Source organism: Panthera onca, chromosome A3 (assembly GCF_046562875.1).
Source record: "Panthera onca isolate mPanOnc1 chromosome A3, mPanOnc1 haplotype 2, whole genome shotgun sequence".
NCBI classification, from domain to species: Eukaryota; Metazoa; Chordata; class Mammalia; order Carnivora; family Felidae; genus Panthera; species Panthera onca.
Genome location: NC_138341.1, coordinates 34,333,657 through 34,351,417, shown reverse-complemented (window position 1 = coordinate 34,351,417; position 17,761 = coordinate 34,333,657). Strand labels below are relative to the sequence as shown.

Sequence of the window (17,761 nt, the reverse complement as noted above, 5' to 3'; positions counted from 1 at the left end):
CTTTTAAGATCTATTCTCCTACTAGCTTTCAAGTGTATAATATAGTATTGTTAACTATAGTCACCAGGCTCTGTGTTACATCTCCAAGATTTATAGAAGCCTGTCTTAATAAGTAAAAATGTTTAAAGTATGGAATATTTGAATGGATGTATAGTGTTAACACTTCTAAGAATTAATAATCAATGAAATATTGCCAAATAAAAATCCTGATACAGGGGTGCCCAGCTGGTTCAGTTGGTGGAGCCTGTGACTTTTGATCTTGGGGTTCTGGGTTTGAGCCCCAGGTTTGGGATAGAGATTACTTAAAAATAAAATCTTAGAAAAATCCTGATACATTGGTTTTAAGGAAAAGATAAAAAAATTGTCATTGCTACACTCAGTGTTGATATGCAAAGAAGTTTCTCAAATATTGCAATTTGGTTACTGAATTAAAGTAATATTTTCATTGATCATTTTAGTGCTGTTAATCTGTCAAGAAAGTGTTTCTTTTTATAGTTGGGCCAAATTCAAATTTCAAAGTATATTATGTCTGGGGGCGCCTGGGTGACTTAGTCAGTTAAGCGTCTGACTCTGATTTCGGCTCAGGTCATAATCTCATGAATGGTGAGATTGAGCCCTGAGTCGGGCTCCACACTGGCAGTACGAAACCTGCTTGGGATTCTCTATCTGCTTCTCTCTCTGCCCCTTCACTGTTCGCATGTGTATGTGCACACACACACACACACACACTCTCTCTCTCTCTCTCTCAAAATAAATAAATAAATAAACATTTAAAGTATGTTTGAATTAAAGTTTGTCAATAGTGGAACCATTAACATTTGGGTTGGGTAATTTATTTTTTTATTTTTTTTTAAGTAGGCTTCATGCCCAGCGTGAAGCCCGATGCCAGGCTTGAACTCACAACCCTGAGATCAAGAGTCAGACGCTTAACCAACTGAGGCACTCAGGTGCTCCAGGTAATATTTTATTGTATGGAGATACTCTGCGTATTGCAGGATGTTTAGCAGCATCCTTGGCCTCTACGTACTAGGTGCCAGTAGCAAAAACCCCTGCTCTTCAGTTGTGACAAATAAAAATGTCTGCAGGCATTGCTGAATGTCTCCTGGAGACAAACTTGATTCTTTTTGAGGACCACTTGTCTAAGTTATTGGAATGTCCAAAACAGTGCAGTTAAAATGACTAAGTCTTACTAAACACCTATTCTACAATGAACATGAGAGAAAGGATGCCTTTAAACCAGAGTCAGTTATGTTTAAGTAGACCATACTTGATGGCATCTGGGGGCCTCCATTTCCATTCTCATCCAGTGACTGAATTTGGATAACTATAGCGGATCTTTGGTTTACATATGTTTTCATTTTCCTCTTTTTCTTGGCTTGGTTTTCCTTTCCTTGGTTTTGGTGGCTAGCCTATCTCCTCCAAGGTAGCTTAGAACAAAGTATACCCCATTATATTCAACGTAATATTTCAAGGATACCCATGTTAGCTAAATACATTGTTGATTTAATTACTGTGGCATTGAATAAAGAGGTTGGACCTCTTCTCTCTGAATAAGTGCTTTATTGACCTTTTCCTTTATAGCTCTTCATCACCCTAATGACATATTCACTAATTTCAAAAGGAGTAATTCTCCTCCAAAGGCTGATAATTTCAATTGACTATTTTGATCGAGGGAGGATTTATGTCTTTGCCAGTTGGGCTAATTGCTCATTCCAGGCTTTTACCTGTTCCCTGGCTAATTTCTTTTTAAGAGGCATCCGAACTAGCCTTTCTTTTGCTTGTTAGGTGCTTGGCAGCTTCCCAAAGTAAGCAAAGATTGACTTCCAGTATGTGGTACTTAGTACACTGAGGATTTTGCCATCTCCTTCGTGTCGTCTACTGTCCCCTTCACTTCCTCTAGGCCCAGGTTTCTTTCTCTTAGGATGCTCCTTGCTTTCTTATTGGACTAATAATGTAACTTTAGGAGCTCAAGTGAGGCTTGCATAGTGAAAATCATTAGCATTTATTTTTGCTGGGCTTGGTATTACCATTTTGATGTAGACTAAGAAAATGGCCAGTGTGGGGCATGTTCAGTATAAGGGTTGAGTGGGTAGGGAGTCCTTAGGAAGTGACCAGCCATTTTAGTTTGCCTGGGACTGAGTGTTTTCCCAGGACATGGGGCTCCCTTTGCTAAAATTAGGAAGTCCCAGGCAAACTGGAATGAGTTGATCACTCCAGGAATACTACTGTAATCCACATGTCTCAGGATTCAGCAGCCTGTGAACCCAAATATTGCCACATAGTCAACAATACCTAAAAATCAATAATTCTAAATCCATGCATCATAACTGCAGACACTTAGTCACCTGAAAATCTCCCAGATTTTTCTAGGAATTTCCAGAGACTGCCTAATATTTGCTCAGAGATGAGGGCTTCTCTCTCTTTCTCTTTCATTTTTCTTTCCTTCCGTTTCCAGTTTCCAGCAGTGGCCTTCAGTCTGCAAGCTGCCTAAAGAAGTGCCTCCTTATTGCCAGTGATGTTGGAAATGCCTTTGAAAATACTGGTACACCCCCTGATCTGGTCTTTCTGCTGCTTTGCCAAGGATGGTTTTCAATTGTGGGAGATTCCAGATTCTAAAGCCTTCAGCCTATTCAAAATGCCCAGAAAGTCAGAAGGTCCTTTTGCTCTTGGGCCCCCTCCTCATTTTTCCAATCCCTGTTTCTTCCAGCTCCCTTTCTTCTATTATCCTTTTCTCTCCCCGCCTCCCACCGCCACCCCGCCCAGCCTTTGCCAACTTATTTTCAGGTGTTTCTGCCCCTCCAAAATGGAGAATCAAAACTCCTTTATACAACACCAGCCTGCACCATGGAGAGAGTATGGTCTTGGTCATCTCTCCCACTCATTCAGAGGCTTCTTTTCTGCTCAGCCAAGCCACTGTCTCTCATGACTGTGAAGTGGAAAGATTTTCCAACCTGACCAAGAATTTCCTTTTAGGCTCCAACTGCTTAATTAAAGTCAGTTCAGGCTGTTCCTAGCTCCTATGGTTGTATAGCAGAGGTCTGGGCCTTTATCCATCAAATCCAGAGTTACCAGAAAACCATCTGGACAGGTGGCAGGAGGTCAGGGGTGCTGTCATATGCTGCATCAGTTGATGAGCACTGATGTGTTTCAAAGTACTGAATTACAGGGCCATCAGTGACCCAAACTCTCATTTCCCCATTAGCCACTCTCACCGTAACGTGGGTCATTCTTACGTCTTTTGTAAAAACAGCAGATGAAAAACAAGCTATCATTTAGAAGGATTTTCGCTGCAAGTTACATAAATTCTGATTCAAACTGGCCTAAACAAATAGAAAATCATCTTGTAACAGTAAGGTAAGCTTCAGAGTTGATTGGTTCAGTGGTTCAGAAACATCAAGAAACCAGATTGTCTCCATATCTATGATATGTAATCCATACACTGTTTTGTCTTTAGAATTGTTCTCCTCCTTGTTGCAAGATGGCTACCAATAGAAACTGGGAAAACCTGTGCCCTTGATTTCATGCTTTAGAAGAAAGAGAGAGGGAGAAGAAGATAGATTGGGGGAGGAAAGGATTAAGTGAGGGAAGGATGACTTTCTCAAATATGGAATGCAAATTCATTTAATCAGATTGGGCCTTTAGGTCATATACCCACTCGGTGATCAGTAGAGTCACTAGGAGAATGCCATCCATTAGTTTGTTTAGACTAATCAGAGTCTATGCCCCAAGTGAGCTTCTCTGAGTCACATGAAAGATGGATGGGTAGTTGAACAGAATTGGGATTCCTTTAGGAAGGAGGAAGAAGGGAATGGATGCTGAGTAGCCAACTGACAGAGTCTCCTACACAGACAATTCCATTTTATGCCATTTCTCTATCCCTGTGAGGGCCTTTCAGGAGCTTTGCTAATATCCTTACATGCTGGCAGTATGAAGAGTGTAAAGAGGATGGGTATTGGAGTCCTGTGGACTAAATTTGAGTCATGGCTTTGTTGTCTTCTGTCTGACTTCAGACAAGTAAGCTAATCTTCCTAAGCTTCTATTTTCTTAGCTGTTAAATAGCTTAATGCTACTGACTATGGAACATTATTGTGGGCATTAAAGATATAATGTATGTGAAATATTTATCATAGAACTGGGCACATGTAAGTACTCAGGAATGTTAGTTTTCTTTGACCTCTCCCCCCCGCTCCCCCATCCTGGCCAATAGGCCATAACTGCCTATTGACTCCCTGTCCCCATCCATTTTGGTCAGTTCTTAGAAATACTCATTTGCAATTCTTCCTTTTTTGGGCTATTCTGCTGGGCTTCCTTGGGCCATCCAGGGGGCCTACAATGAGGGTTATGTGTCTAGTCAGTCCTTGCCAAAAGGTGAAATTGCTGATGTGATACATACCTCTTTACTATATAATGTCAGGTTCAGTCCCTCTCTTTGTGGGTGATTACCCTACAGTGTTCAGCTTCTTGAGTACCTAATCCTGGAACAAAAACAGGTTGGGATTGAAATACCTAGATTCTCCCCTTTCTGGATATAGAAACCGTCGTTTGAAGATCTCTGAGTTTCAGGTTCTTTGTGATACAATTGTGATAATAAAACTTTCTCTTGGTTATTCTTTGATATTACAGTAACTTGGATAATATATATGAATGCACTTTAAAAATGAGTGTATGAAACCATGTTGAATAAATAGGAAAATCTGCTATTCTCCAGTTTCAGCCTCTCAGGCATCTAAGATGTAGACCCAGAAGTATCACAACTGAATACAGAACCATCTTACCCAATAGGGGATGTCTGGTTGACTTCCTAGGCTCACTCCCATTTCATTCCTTTTCTTCTTTTATTAATCAAATTTTGAAGACATTCTGTGGGTGATAAAAACATGGGGGGAGGGGTGCAAAGACAGCTAAGATACCTGGCCTTACTAAGTAGTGACTTATTTACCTCTCTCCACTTCCCCTGAATTCACAAATCTTGGTTGAGTAACATAAAATACGAGAGCCCCCTGCTTCTCCAACTCCATCTGAAGAGGATGCCTTTTCAGTGCTGTTGCAGCTTTTGAGCATCTGAGTGCCTGGTTCCAGTGGATACTGATGCTGAGGATGAAAGCACCCTCCAGAGAAGGGAAAGGACTTGTTCTAGGTCACACAGATTGTGTACTACTTTGTTCACAGTCTGTCTCCTGATGAGCTGGTGAAGGTAGGGCTCAGTCCAAGGCTCTGTTCTCTCTCTCTCTAATTCATGGGTTCTTCTAAACTTTCATGAGTGGGTTTTCTCTAGGATCGAGGGACTCACTATTTAAAACTATACTCCTCTCTCCTTCATACCCGGAGTTCCATCAGTTCTCTGGATCAGGTTGCTGTAGACAGAGTCTGGGACTGGTAGAGTGGAGACCACTTGGTTCTTTTTTCAGTGCAGGCTTGGTGAGGAACCTTGGACCAGTCACCATCTGGCAAAGGGAGGAGGGTGTGGCAGTGGGGACAGAGGTGAATCCTGTTCTGTTTTTGAAACCTTCAGGAAAGAAGCCTCTTCTTCCTGCTGTATACCAGAGGTATGGAAAGGAAGTGAGAGTTTGACTAAAGATTGGAGGTTCACAGTTGCTCTTTAATGTTTCTGTTTTGATAATTGGTGTTTCAAAGACAGATAATCAAAATGGTAATGGGCAGGGGTGTAGGGTATAGATGAGGCTGAAGTATGTTGAAATGTTTTAAGGAACTTTTAAATGTATTTACATAGCAACGTGGGAATGTTTTTCTAATATAAATTCTGAGAAGGAATTAGACAATACCTGTGAAAGGCTTTCAACTCTTAGGAGGTTGGACACTATTCAAATTTGAAGTGTGCGCATTATTTAAAATTTTTTTAAGTTTATTTATTTATTTTGAGAGAGAGAGACAGGGCAAGTGGGGGAGAGGCAGGGAGAGAGAGAGAGAGAGAGAGAGAGAGAGGGAGAGAGAGAGAGAGAATCCTGAGCAGGCTCTGTGCTGCCAGCCTGATGCAGGGCTTGAACTCACCAAACCGTGAGATGGTGACCTCAGCCGAAACCAAGGGTCAGATGCTTAACGGACTGAGCCATCCAGGCGCCCTGAAGTGTGGGCATTATTAATGAAAATAGTTTTAAGATATGTCAAGCACTTTGCTCTTCAAAAGACAGGGGTATTATGAACACAAGGCCGAGTAGGGATGGTGCGCACGAGTTCCCAGTGGAGTGGCTGCCCTTTCCTGGTGGACCGACATCTGCGGCTACTTAACCACTCTCACTGCTTAATCATGGGCCAGAAACACTTCCTTTTTCTCTGTTTCCTTTTTCTCCGCCCTCCCTACCATGCCCCTTTACTCCTCAGTTTCCTTTTCTTCCCCCCTTTCAAATCCTTTCAGGAGTTTTGGACCTTTGCTGTAGGCCTAACTGACTAGCAAAGCCAGTATGTTCTCAGGCATCTGTTTTTCTTCTGCAAAATGGAACAGTAGTGCCCGTCCCTGGTGTATGGTCAGAACTAGGACTCGTATCATGCTAGGGATGGAGGGAAGAACATTGGATTTCAAGGTAGAATACGTGTTTCCTACTTATCAAGGCAGTTATTTTGAGTAAGCCATTTACTTTCTTTAAACTGGCTACTGCATTTTTAAAAATAGGTGATAATTAAAAAACAAGCTAAAAGGGTATTTGCAAGGATCAAGGAATGCATACAAAAATGCTTCAGTGTCCATAAAGCTCCTTACAAATGTCATTATCTTCGAGGCAGAATGAGCTTCCAGTTTGCCAGGCAAGTGGAGATAGAGGAATTCACCACAATTGATCCTGCTTAGAAATGCTAGAGAGTTTGTTTGCCTCTGCAAGGAATCTGCCCCTCTTTAGGAATGAGGATGTTTCATAAGAGTTAATCTGTTTCTTTAACAATTCTAACATATTTTTTGTGTGCCTATGAAGTATAAGGTAGTATCTTGGGCACTGGGCATAATGATCCCCGGCCTTGTGGAACTTAGTCACATGAGGAGGGGCACAGAAGATAAACAAGTAAACACACAATTAAATTTATAATTCCCAGTTGTGATATGCTGTGAAGGGAACTGTTAGGGCTGTGGTGGAGAATTCTGGAATGTGGAGTGGAGGGAGCTGCCCTCTGTGGACCCTCCTAGGATGTGGCTCTCTGAGCTGGGAGGAACCCTGAGACGTCTCCAGTCTTTCCTCTCGTCCTTGGTTGGAACTCTACTTAAGTATCCCAGACTCAGGAAAGCTTATCTTCTTTTAGAAGAGCTGCCCTCAGTCATTGGTTCCTTGACACTTGCCTTCTGCCCCGCTTTGGCGATAACATGCCACTTCTTTTGCCCCCTCCCTGGGTCTGAGCCCTGGGATCTGCCACCTCAGTGTCTCCTCACCCTCAGCAGAGGACAGAGACTCCTGATCTACCAGGGAAGAGCCCTTGCCTAAGCCTTCACCTGTAGCAACCAGGCCAGTGTCTGCGATGCCAGCTCCCAAGCCTGCGGGCTAAGTGAATACCAGCAGCAGTCATTTGGGAAGCTGACTAGGCTTTTAGCAGGAAGCTAATGGAGCCTTCTTTCTTCTCATGCATGCCTCCCTGCGAGAACTTGGCACTTCCTCAGGCGGCTCACTCAGTACCTGCCTTCTGGATCAGGTGTTCTCCAGGGAGCCCGTCAGAAGCTTGTTGGCATTTTTTTCCTTTCCAAGCTTTAAAAAAAACAAAACAACTCTGCTCTCTGAGATAGAGCAAGTAACTTGCATGAAATAGAACTGGGCAGTCACATCTAGAGGTGAAGGGTAAAATAAGTGGCAGGAGTTTTCATGATCTTGCTACCCTGGGGGTCTAATGGCCCATTATGGCTGGCAAAGAGGGCAACAATTTGAGAAGCTGTGTGGTGAAATGAATTACACCCTGGGCTGGGAGTCACAGTACTTGGACTCTGCTCCTAACCAGATGGTGACTTTGGGCAAATCACTTCACCTTTTTGGTCTCAATTCCCTTATTTGTGAAATGAGGGGGATGGTGTAGATGATGTCCCTAGATTTTTCTACATCAAATGAGATTTGACATGGCATTTTCAGATACAGTCATTGAAAGCAATACTTACTAGTCTCTTCCCTTCCCTCCCTTCCTTCCTTCCTTCCTTCCTTCCTTCCTTCCTTCCTTCCTCCCTTCCTCCCTCCCTCCTCCTCTTTCTCTCTTTCTTACTTTCTTTCTGGCCAGGAAAGAGGCTAATTCTCTGCTGGTGAGATAACATGTGATTTCACAGTTCCTGTAGATTGGTGACTTAAATTCTTTGTGACTGATAGGTAATTTCTGCAAATCTCAAAGACCCCACCCCATGCTCCCCCCACTAGACTGGCCTCTAGCCCCTTCCTCATTGGCAGGTTCAAGAAAGTGATTCAGTTGTTCCTCCAATCTCCAGTGGGCAAGGAGGAGGAGGGGAAGTCAGGTGTTGGGTGGAAAGGCCAGATTGGCACAGAGAATTGGAATTATTGGTCTGACATCACCCCCTTGGTATACTTCCAATTCTGGCATGCTCTGTGTGCCCTCCAGGAGTGTCACTCCAGGCTTCCTTGCCAGCCTGGAAGGTGGGAGGAAGGGAGGTCAGTGTACCTGTGTATGGCATCAGTTCACTTCTATGATGATGGCTCTCCCACAGCCCCGGCCCACAGTGGCCTCTGGTAATGCTACTCTGTTGCTTTTCCCTTAGTATTAAGTATTAAGAACTTAAGTATTAAGAACTTTCTGCAGGGTACATTTGTTCCCTTAATCCTGCCCACGTTTCTACAAATGGTCTCATGTGGGGTGAATTCTGTTCCTTGTCGGGACATGCAAAGCAACCAGCAGTTAAGATTATATTTATCTGTGGTTTTCAATCATGACTGAACATTAGAATTTCCTGGAGAGTTTAAACAAATACTGTACTCGGTCCCTATCCCTGGAGATAACGATTTAATCGGTCCAGAGTGGTGCCTGGGATTTATATTTTAAAAAAGTGTCTAATTTGCAGCCTGAATTTGAAACAGACACTACCACTGATTGGTATTAATTGTTGGGGCTGGGGAAAATACATCTTTTTTCTGAGAATCAGGGTCATTTCCTTGGTTACAGAGACCCACTGTTTTTATTTCTTTTAAAGGTTTTATGATCAAGATTTCATATATACCCAAAAGTGGAGAGAGTAGACTAATGATTATGCAGGTACCCATCACTCAGATTCAACAGTTACCAACTCATGGCCCGTCTGATGTAGTTGTACACTTTTATACACTGACCAGCAACATATGGAGTGTTCTGGTGGCTCTACATCCTTACCAATGTATGGTGTCGTCAGTCTTTAATTTTTGTTGTTCTCGTTGGAATGGAGTGATAGTGTGGTTTTAATTTTACTTCCCTGATGTCTAATGATGTTGATTACTTTTTCATGTGTTTATTGGCTGTGTGTGTGTGTGTGTGTGTGTGTGTGTGTGTGTGTGTGTATCTTTCTGATTCAGAAGTGTCTCCATGTACGTTGTCAGTCTTTCATCTTTTTACTGTTTTTGCATATACCGAATACATGTTTTTTTGGGTTTTTGTTTTTGTTTCTGTTTGTTGGTTACGTATGTTTGCTGAAAATAGTTTTTCCCAGTTGGTGACTTGACTTCTTTTTCTTACTGGTATCTTGTGATGAACAGAAATTTTTAATTTTGATGAGATCTAATCTGTCCATTTCTTTCTTTTATGGCACGTGATTTTTGTGTCTGGTACAAGACAATTTTGCCAACTCTGAAATCATGAAGATATTTTTCTATGAAATCTAGAAGTATCAGGGTTCTGTGCTTTGTTCTTAGAACTTTGATCCATCTGAGGTTAATTTTGTGTGTGTGTGGGGTGGGATTGAGTTGATGTTCATGTTTTCCTATTTAGATATCTATTTGTTCCAGCAATGTTTGTGAAAAAAGATCATTTTTACCCTTTAAATTGACTTGGTAAAATCAATTTGTTGAAGTCAGTTTGTTTTATGTTGTGTGCCTATTTCTGGACACCCTATTCTGTTCCATTTTATCTATTTGTCCTTATTCATTACCATACTATTGATTAATGCAGCTTTATAGTAAGTCTTGAAACCAGGTAGTGCAAAACCTACTTTATTCTTTTTCGAGATTATTTGAATATTACAGATTCATTGAATTTCCTTGTATATTTTAGAATCATGGTGTCTATTTTTTTTTCAATGTACCTTGTTAGCATTTTTTGACATAACATTTAACTTATTTATCAATTTAAGGAGCCTGGACATCTTAACAATATTGATCCTTTCATTCCACCAGGCTCACACATTTCTCCATTTATTTAGATCTTTTAAAATTCCTCAGAAATGTCTTAACAGTTTTCAGTGGAGGGATCTTGCATATATTTCACTAGATTTATTTCAAAGTGTATAATGTTGCTACTGCTTTGAACATTAAAACATTTTTATGTTATAATTCTTTGCTGTTGTACATAGAATAATCTAGTCCCTAATGGTTCCGACATAATTTTTCATTTGCATTATCTCACAACAGTCTCAAAACACAAATACCAAAACTATAACCAATTATGAAATTAGTTTGAGCACCTTTTAAGTTCCTTTTTGTACTGAGTTAGAGGTCAGCAAATTATAGCTATGAGTTGGCAGGCTGTTTTAGTCAATAAAGTTTTATTGGAACACAGCCATGCTCATTCCGTTAGATATTGTCCATAGCTCCTTTTTCACTGTATCAGCAGAGTTGAGTAGATAGATGCAAGAGAAACTGTACGATTCACAAACCTAAAATATTTAGTGTTCTGTTAAGAAGAATTTGCTGATCCCTGCCCTAAACAGGATTTCTCAGTACTGCTCAACAGTAATATTGATATTTGGACCAGATAGTTTTTGCCATGGGGAGCTGGGCTGTGTATTACACAATGTTTACCAGCATTTCTGGCCTCTGATTACTTCTTAGATACCAGTATCAATTCCTGCCTGTTGTGGTAATCAAAAATGTCTCCAGACATTGCCATATGTCTCTGGGGGTCGAAATTGCCAATAGTTGAGAACCAGTGCCTTAAGGTATACCCCACTAAGGATAAATTGTCAAGTTACTGTATTATAAAGTTTTTTGAAACATTTCCTTTTTGTGTGGTTATATCGTCAAGCTGATACATACTTAGATCCATTTGGTTAATTTTACTTTTGAATCTTAGCTTTGCTTTAAAATTTAATTTTATAATTATATGAAATATGGACATGGTTCCAAAGTCAGATCTATAAAACAAGATATAATTGCAGGAATCTAGCTTTTAATTCTGTACCTTCCATTCTGCTTTTTACCTTTTGCTGTGAGTAACCATGAAGCAGTTTGCTTTATCCCTCAAGTGTATGTTTCTTTCTTCCTTCCAACCTCCCTCTTTCTTTCTCTTTCTTTCTTTCTTTCTTTCTTTCTTTCTTTCTTTCTTTCCCTTCCTTCCCCTTCCTTCCTTCCTTCCTTCCTTCCTTCCTCCCTCCCTTTCTTCCTCCCTGCCTCCTCCCTCTCTCTCAATTTCTTTTTCTTTCTTTCTTTTCTTTCTTTCTTTCTTTCTTTCTTTCTTTCTTTCTTTCTTTCTTTCTTTCTTTCTTTCTTTCTTTCTTTCTTTTAAATATAAAAAAGAAGCATTCTTACCAGAACAAGGAAAAGGATGTATTATCCAGGTTACATCAATACAGGAAATACCAAGCTGGTGTGTGTGTGTGTGTGTGTGTGTGTGTGAGCATGATTGTGTCTGAATGATTTGACACATGCCTTCTAGACTACTCTAGGTGCCTTCTTCATTTTGTCTGCTATTGTCTATGTCACTTGGGGTTCCAGTAGGAAGCAGATACTATACCAATGGTGTAACCATGGAGATTTTAGTGAAAGGACTATTTATAATGGTGTGGGCAGGATTAAGGGAGAACACTAAAGGGTGGTGCATCATTCTGGGCTAGCATGTCAGGAGCCTATCCCTAGGCCTGAGCAGCAAGGGGAGAGTGGTAATGGGAGTCCAGAGAGAATGGCTTTATAGAGAGGGCTGCCTTTGTTAGATGTGTGCACCCAGCTCAGCTGACCTGATGGGGAGGGAGATAGATGATTTTAAAACTTGATTTTACTTTCTTCTTCTCTTCCAGTACCCAGCTGGTATTTCTGAATGCCTGGGATCTAACTAATGCCAAGGGCAGGTGAATGCACTGATGCAGTCTGAACTTGTCCACCTCTGATAGCAAAGAGTTGAGGAAGATGGGTGGAGAGCAGATTTGAAAGGGTGAAGGGGAAATAGCCAGCACATTGCTGTTTACCTCCTTGTATGGAGGAAGGGAATCACCTTCTATGGAACAGTAACCATTCTCTAGGCTCTGTGCCAGACACTTATATCATTCCTATAACACTCCTTGTTCCTATCCCTCAGAGGAAGAAGCACTCGATGACTTACCCCAGGCTGGAAGTGGGATTCACAATCTGTACTGGCTCATCTCAAAGTTGTTATTCTGTGCATCACACCATAATGACCCTAATACTCTGTGTTCTGTCTTGTGCCCAGGGAGACAAACAATAGACAAAGCACAGTAGAGCTTCTGTGTTGTCTTATGTGAACATTCTTTCTTGCAATAAAGAATGAAAAAATAGGGAAGAGGTGGCTAGCTCAAGGAAGTTGTCTTCTCTGGATCAGAGGAGAGCATGGGGCCCATAATGACCTGTTTGCAAAGATGGGGAGCTGGGGACCAAAGGTAACTCACTGGTTATCATTGGTTAGCATGTCCATCCCAACCTGTGTCTTTGGTAAGTGTATCCTTTACTGGGTCCCTTCTCGTGGGTTCTTACTTGGCATTCATGGGACCTTGGAGATCCATGGACAAAACTGTGTTTCAATATGATTGGTCCATTTGTGATACAATGTACTTTACTTGTGCATTTATAGATTTTACTGACTGATATAGACATCCATCCCACTATGCAAAAGGTTAAGAACATGTATGTGACAAAGAATTCAACATTGGTTAGTCATAGAGGACTTTAGTTTTAGTGAGAATATGATTTGAAATCACACATCCCTTATATAGGGAAGAAGAGGCACTCCATGTGATGCCCAGTTTCACTGTTCTAAATGGGCAAAGAAAAGGCAATGCTTTCATCAAGTAGAGACGAAAGAAAGCAAGCATGCCGAGGAATAGTTCATCAAGAAATGTTTATTACATAAATATTAGGCATTGTAATAAGTGGCAAAAAAAGGGAGGGGCTGTAGCTATATAGTTCCCCCTCCTTTTCTCTGTCCAAATATTAGATCTTGCCTTATATTCTTGCTTTGTTTTGACAGACAGGTTTGTTCTTGGAGGACACAGTTGAGGTGAGGTGGGATTGGAAGATTAAAGACCTTGCTGACCCTTTGTATGTGTTAAACCATAGAAAGACTAAGTCACAGAGACATGGAGTTAGAAGGCACATTGGAGTCCATGAGATTCAACCTCCTACCTAAGGAAGGACTCTCCTACATAACTTGGGTGACAGCTGGTCATTTGGCCTCTGCTTGACATGCCACCGATGGAACACTTAAGATCCTACAGGGCCCAACATTTTCTTAACAATAATGAAATAGTACCAGTACCACCACTAATTTCATTTATTGAGTACTTACTGTATGCTGGGCACTGTGCCACGCACTTTAAATGCATCTCATTTAATGAAATTAAATGCATTTAAATGGTCTCATTTAATTCTTAAAATGACTCTGTGGAATTGGTGATACTATTTTCATTTCACAGGTGGTTGAACTGAGGCTTAGTGATTTGCCCTCACAGCTACTGTCACAGGTATGAATGTGTGCATCTGTGTTTGTGTTTGTATGAGTATGTGTGTTTGCATGTCAAATAAATATGGGGTGCTCTGCTAATTCTCCCACAAGTACAGGCCCCACACACACTGCAGCAGATCTGGTAGGACACTATCATGGGTGTCCCAGACAAGCCAATCATTTGGTGACTTTTTAAACTTATTTGGAATTTCCTAGAAGTCATATTTTTTTCCTCCCTGATAACTTATTGGGAAATTAATGTATATATTTATCCTTATCTACCTTCTTTCTTTAACTCATGTTGACCTAGTATGGATCCGAAGTTGTGTCTTGGAAATTATGACCTCAAACTCTGCTTGGTTTGATTTGCCTCTTAATCCAGTGCCGGGTGGCAGTTTCAGAACCTGTAGGTGGGACATTTCTAGGTAGGAGATTTCCTCCCAGCATTCATTCCTTCAGTAGCTGACTTGAGGGTGAATGGCACTGTTGATGAAAAGAGGGGCGCTCATCACAGAGGCAGATTTCCTCCTCTGTAAAATGATGCAGGCAGGTTCAATGGATGCCTAAAGTTCTTTCTGGCGATGACATTGTGTGAATCTATGAATCTGAAAGTGAAAATGTCAGCTAGGGGATAATAGAGAACACAGCACTAGTTGGCTTGGTGGAATAATGGCGAAATTTTATCATAGATAAAATTGCTTTTATCCTATTAACTTAATTACTTATCATTGCTAAATAAAAATGAAGCTGTTGTTTTCCCTCAAGGCTGAATGCTGAACACTTAGCTAATGCCAAATTCCTGTTAAAGGGAAAGGTCCTTTGTAATTTTTGATGTGACAGCTAGATGGCACAATTGCTCCACACTGTTAGTCAAAACAACCCTGCATTTTTAGGTAAAGTGGGTCTGCAGGAGGTTGCTGAACCTGCTGCTCAGTGAGAATACAGGATGCTATAGCTGGAAGGGACTTCTGGAATTGTCTGGTTCAATCCATTTTATTTTATTTTTTATTTTATTTTACTTTATTTTGTTTTAATTGCACAAGTAATACATAAATACATTTTGTTTAAAAAATTTATTTAATTTACTTTTTAACTTTTGGGGGTAGAGAGAGAGAGAGAGTGCACACACGTAGGCGTGCGAGAGAGGGAGAGAGAGAGAGAATTTCAAGCAGGCTCTGCACTGACATTGATATGGGCTATAATCTCATGAACCATGAGATCGTGACTTGAGCAGAAATCAAGAGTTGGAGACACAACCGACTGAGCCACCCAGGGCCCCACATAAGTACATTTTAATTGTAAAAGTTTCAGGCTTTATATATGTCCCTCTTCCCCATCTGCTCACTTTTCCTCTGCTATGTCCATTCCCCACTCCTAGAAAAAACCTGTTGTTAACCCTTTAGGGTATTTCTTTAAGGTACTTCCACTGCACGTATACACATATGCATATGTACACGTATGTGCTTCTCAACAAACATCCACAAATCTCCTCATATTATAAGTGAAGAAAGACACAGTATGGGGTTTGGAGCCCTATATTGTGTAATGGGAAAAGCCTATGGTGTGGAGTTCCAAAGACTCCATTATTTAGTGCTCATCTTAGCCTCATTTCCCTCATCTTGCAAACTGTTCAGGTGTACTAAATAGGATGAATAGATGCAAATTCTCCTAGCTCAGCTGGCCTGACCATAAGTGTTAATTTCCTTTCCTATCAGTCAGTCTTTGCCACGTTCACTCAACTGATTAGTGCAAGAGCACAGTTCTCTCCATCCTGTGCCTCTGAGGAAGCTTTGAAAGATGTGAGTACCTGTGTACACGCATAATCACATGCAAACTCTAGCTTACTGGCCCAGTGACACATAAGTACGAATCCTGCTGTTGCCAAAGCCTTGCCTGGCCACTGTGTGCCTTGCTGCTATCCAAGTTCAGGGATGAGCTGTATTTGAGGGCAGGAGGGAAAGACCCTTGTGCAAAGTGGCACAGGAACTCAGAAAGGTTCAACTGACCAGGGGTTCAAGTTCAAATTCATCTCAGCTCGTAAAACTTGTGCAAAATGCTTATGTCCCCTATCCCCAGGCTGTAAAGCCAGAAAGGTGAGTTTGGACCCCATTAGAGCTTATGCTAGTGAGAAGATACATAAGCCAGGAAGCTCACAATGCTTTTCTTTTGCATTGTTTTCCAGAAAGCTCAGAGCCAAATTGAATGTGAATTGAAACCACTCTCCTGGGTTTCTGGGGTAAGTGTCTTCCATTTCAGTTGGTTATTATTGTGATGGTGTGGATTGTGGATCTGTAAAGGTGGTGATGAGGAGGTAGGCTGCATTGTTTGCTGAAGCATGGGGCTTCAGGCACTGCCCTTTGGGGTATCATGGGTGGGGAAGGGGTTCTGACCATTTTTCAAATGCCACACTCTCAGTTTTCCATAACAATCTCTATATTTCATTTGGCCATTTTTAGAAAATACTTTCAGATATGTATTTGAAAATATTTAAAAATAAGATCTTGAAGTCTCCGAGGCTTGATTGGACATTAGTTGAATGGTGTTTCATAAAAACAACATGACCTTAAAAACATTTTAAAAACAAAACAAAACCGAGAGTAGTAGCTTTCCTGTCACAGTTAAGAAAACTCTTTCCTGAAATGCAAAGCTGGCTTTGGAGGAAGCTAGATGGCAGGCGGCACAGGTCTTAAAGGCAGGCTACAGGCTTTGCAGGTTGATGGATTTGTTCTGTCCCCCAACCAAGCTCCATCAGATGGAGCCAGATCCTCCCTCGTCTCTGTCTGGTTCTGTGCTGCTCACTGAGTGATAGCTCTTTTCTTCTTTTCACTGTGGATGTGGATCTCCCTTATGGTCACCGTGTGGTTTTACTCAGGAGGAGAGAGGGGGTTTTACTCAGGAGGAGAGAGATGTGCATTGGAGGTCACAACCTGCATTGTTGGCTCTTGGCTCTGCTGCTCTCTGCAAAATGAGAACTGTCTCTCCACTTGGTTCATATCCTGCCTGAAGTGACTAGAGAATCTAATGGAGGTTCCTAGGGTGGGGACCTGGAACACACTCGAGGGGGATTATCTTAGGGACTCCCTGGGGCCATGTTTTTATGACACCTGGATGGTGCTTCCTGAGATACAGAGGGATCAATTTTCCAGTTAAGAAGAAAGGATGAAGAAATAGACCTCAGAGCACAGCCTTTCAGTCACTCCTCAAAGCAGCCCCATTACTGTCAATCTGGTACTTAGCTTGTTGTGAGATAAACCAGAATGACCACTGCCGCTTTGACAGGTTTTCTCCTGCTCCCAGGCAGGTGGAGGGGGGAAGCAGCTGAGGCTTTGGATTTTAAGTATGTCTCCTGTCATGATGTAAATGCCAAGCTTCCCAATGAAAAGGAAAGAGATGATTTGATGGCTTAGTGGAGGTATGGAAGAACTCCTTCACATCCCAGTAGAAGGGATGGCAGAAAGGATGGGAAATAAGTTTTGACAAAGTCTCCCTTGAAGAAGCTTAAATGAGTCTATTTTTTCTTTTCCAAAGTTAGACGCAGGCACGGTCTACAGTCAAGGCTATGGGTTATGCTACTAGTAATTCTATTTAAATAGAATTTCTTCTCTTTTCTGCATGAATTGCTATTGACAGTGTTTCAGCATCTTCCTTGCCAACGGCCTCCCATTGGTGAGGCTTGTCTCCGAGTAGAACTGTACCTGAGCCACTCAGGTAAAAGCTGCCCAGAATTAAGCAGGAAAAAAAAAAAAAAAAAAAATGCCCGCTAGCAACAGCCGTGTTTAAATGGTTGCTATCTTGCCTCTGCAGGGAGCTGGGCAGATTTAAAAAATGCAACGTCAGCTATGTTGGTGCAGTGCTCAGAACTGATTAAGAAGGCTTCGCTATTCAGTTCTCTTTAAATGAAATGATTTTCAAACTCCTAACAGTTTAGATGCCAAAGGAGAGGGAAGAAAGCCCAAGCTGAAGGGGGAGGGGGAAATCC

At 41.5% G+C, this 17,761-nt stretch overlaps 1 long non-coding RNA gene across 2 annotated transcripts in view; it reads left to right on the top strand.

Annotated features, from left to right (window-relative positions):
* The window catches only part of LOC144615824 (uncharacterized), a 1,000,889-nt gene that overhangs the window by 34,698 nt on the left and 948,430 nt on the right, over positions 1–17,761 (top strand). The window contains exons 2-3 of one of the 2 annotated variants that reach the window (XR_013554434.1): positions 13,754–13,801; positions 15,965–16,018. This is a non-coding gene — a long non-coding RNA (uncharacterized LOC144615824). The remainder of the gene's footprint in view (positions 1–13,753; positions 13,802–15,964; positions 16,019–17,761) is intronic. The other variant, XR_013554435.1, reaches the window with a different exon arrangement.